Source organism: Galeopterus variegatus, unplaced genomic scaffold (assembly GCF_000696425.1).
Source record: "Galeopterus variegatus unplaced genomic scaffold, G_variegatus-3.0.2 Scaffold614, whole genome shotgun sequence".
NCBI lineage: Eukaryota > Metazoa > Chordata > Mammalia > Dermoptera > Cynocephalidae > Galeopterus > Galeopterus variegatus.
The window spans coordinates 47,969-51,001 of NW_007726725.1; the positions used below are offsets into that span (position 1 = coordinate 47,969).

Sequence of the window (3,033 nt, forward strand, 5' to 3'; positions counted from 1 at the left end):
AACATGGAAGGAATCTCAGGGAAAAGCGAGCACAGTGATGGGACAGGCTGCAAGGGGCCAGGTGGGACGGGGAGCAAGTGCTTTGGGTGGGGCATGCCAGTGAAGGCCTCTCCAGGGAGCCACTGCTGAGCTGAACGTGCAGGACTGGGAGCCGGCTATGCAGAGATCATGCAGAGAGAACAGCAATTGTAAAGGACCTGGAGCAGGAATGAGCTGGGCGGAAAGGTTCGTGCAGTGGGAATGCAGTGAGTGAGGGGAGGTGGTGCGAGGAGGGCAGGAGCCGGGTCCCATGGTCGCCGACCGGGCAGGAAGCCAGTGATGCTCCAGGTGCAGTGAGAAGCCTTTGAGGACACCTTCCGATTGTCTCCTCTGCATGCCTTTGGCTGCTGTGTGGGGATGGAAGGTTAAGAGCCGGAGTGGCACCAGAGCCCAGGAAGGAGGGCGTTGGCCAGGGGAGCCCAGGAAGGAGGGTGTTGGCCAGGTGGGGCCTGACTAGGACAGTGCAGGTATGCAGGTGAGGTGTGCAGGTGTGCAGCTGAGGCAGGGAGCCCAGGTGGTCTGGAGGGAAGGATGGACAGGACTTGCTTGGGGAGAGGGAGGTGGGGGCAGGGAGGCAGCGAGCTGGTTCCTGGGAAGGTGTGCCATGTATGGGGTGAGGAGTCTGGGGCAAGAGGCAGGTTGGGGGGTGAAAATCAGCCTGGGGCTGTGCTCATCTGTGCTCATGAAGTGCCTGTCTCACACACCCCTTGGATTTCTCTTTGGACTGAATCCATGTCCTAACCCAGGGTTTCTCATCCTCAGCACCATTGACATTTGGGGCTGGATAATCCATCATTAGAGGATTGTCCTGTGTGTTGTAGGACATTTAGAAGCACCTCAGCCTCTGCCCACCTGATGCCAGCAGCACTGCCCGGTCATAGCCTCCAAAGATGTCTCCAGACATCACCAATGTCCTCTGGGAGTGGGGAAACAGCTCCCAGTTGAAAAGCACTGGCCTAACCTATGAAAAGCCCAGCCCGCCCTGAGGGCAGGGCAACAGCACCCTGCGCCCCACCTGAGTCCCACGCGGCATGTGCTCAGGACCCCAGCCCTCGGCCCCGCCTGCACCCTGTCTCTTCCACCACCTCTTCACCTCTTGTCCCTCAAGAGGCCTCCCACTCCTGGGGCCTTCTTCTTAAACAACTGACTGCTGACCACAGCTCTGCAGTAATTAGAAGCAGAGGACACAGATCCCAGGGCTCCCCATTCAACTCTCACGGGATCTTTCAGGAAAGTGGAAACTCTGGCAAGGCCGTGGATACCTCTCCCACGGTCATTATTTTATTGTCTCTTGGTGTCCTCCCAAGAAAATGTAAATCAAAGTATCNCTGACTGCTGACCACAGCTCTGCAGTAATTAGAAGCAGAGGACACAGATCCCAGGGCTCCCCATTCAACTCTCACGGGATCTTTCAGGAAAGTGGAAACTCTGGCAAGGCCGTGGATACCTCGCCCACGGTCATTATTTTATTGTCTCTTGGTGTCCTCCCAAGAAAATGTAAATCAAAGTATCTTTAGATGAAGCATCCTCGACAGAGGGCGATTCTCAACCACCCCAAGGGAGCAAACACGAAATGACACTGCAGAGGGCACGGCACACAAGCAGGTACACAATGTGTGTGGGGTGTTCAAACTCCACAGTGGGGAGAGGCAACGAGGAAAGGAAAATATAACAAGCCTCTGGGGGTTTAGGGTGGGGCTAACAAAACCAAAAGAAATGGTTGAGAGACGCTGCTTTGGAGTCCATAAAGTGGCCGGAGTTGTCCTCTGGCTCCTGGTAAGAATGAGCCTGAAATAAACACCTCTCACCCTGGCAGCCAAGGGGTGTCTAAGTTTGGGCCCCCGGGAGCAGTCTCTGATGTGCGTGCTTCTTTGGGAGTTGGAGGAGATGAGGAAGAGAAGGCTGGCTAGTGCAAGGGGTGCTATCAGGACACTTGCCTCAGGGCAGCCCTGCCATACAGTCAACCCCCCAGGGGCAGGGGCTGGGAGGTTATACACCAGCTCCTGTGGGTCCTTGCTTGGAAGCTGCTTCCGGAGTTATTAATTCCCCAGCATTCCAAGCCTGCCAAGTGGGTAGCAGAGGGGGCTAAGCGAGAAGAAACAGGCCCCCAGCAGAGAAATGTAGGTGCCGGCTGGCAGTTAACCGCGTGCACTTAATGATCAAATCAAGTGGAGGTGGGTGGGGCACCTTCTGTACACTGCCTGTCTGCACACCCCCAACCTGGATTTCCACCTGGCCCCAAGGACCGCCAGCTGTTTATGATCCTTCTCCTGCACTGCCTCAGCCTGCATGGTCAGGGGCTCAGAGAAGTTGAATGATTCACCCAAGGTCACACAGCCAGGAATTGCCAGAGCAGGACTGACCCATCCCTTCTTCCTCTGGAGCCTGGGACTTCACCACTCAAAGCCCTCCCGGCCCCTCCAGGTGGCCCAGCCGACTTCTACCTCTGTGCTTTGCAGCCCAGCACTGGCCGGGGCTGCCCAGGAGGACTCTAAGATTGGGATGGGGTCTTCCCTGGGATGGGGTCATCAGTCCCCCTTGGCTCTCACTGGGTCCACCCAGCCTCCCAGCCTCCCCCTTCCCCAAGAAGGGACATCCTACAGGAACAGACACAAGGTCCCGCTTGCTGTCCTCTGGTCCCTGCACTGGCCCCTAACCATCGCTCTGGCCTGAAGGAGGGAGGATCCAGGGAGGAGTTGGCTGGAATCTCATTCTGTCTTCGGTTGGCTACCCCAGGATGAGGTCAGCTCTGGGACTGTTGCTTTAGTTGCCGCGGCTGGGCTCTGGCTTCTGTGGTGCTGAAGGTGTGGCGAGGCTCTGCCGAGTGGAAGGGCCCACAGCAAGCACTGAGCCTGCAGCTCCAGGCAGCCGCTGGTCCTGCGGGAAGACTCTGAAAACCGGGGTGCATGAGAATGAGGGAGGAAGGGAGAAAACAGAGCTGCCGAGCAGAAACCGTTTTCAGCCTTCTGCTAAAGTGGAAAATCTTCCACTTCA

The 3,033-nt window shown here is 57.0% G+C and overlaps 1 protein-coding gene across 1 annotated transcript in view; it reads left to right on the forward strand.

Moving 5' to 3' along the window:
• CDH4 (cadherin 4, type 1, R-cadherin (retinal)) overlaps positions 1-3,033 on the forward strand; it is a 188,356-nt gene that overhangs the window by 19,169 nt on the left and 166,154 nt on the right. The window lies entirely within an intron of this gene.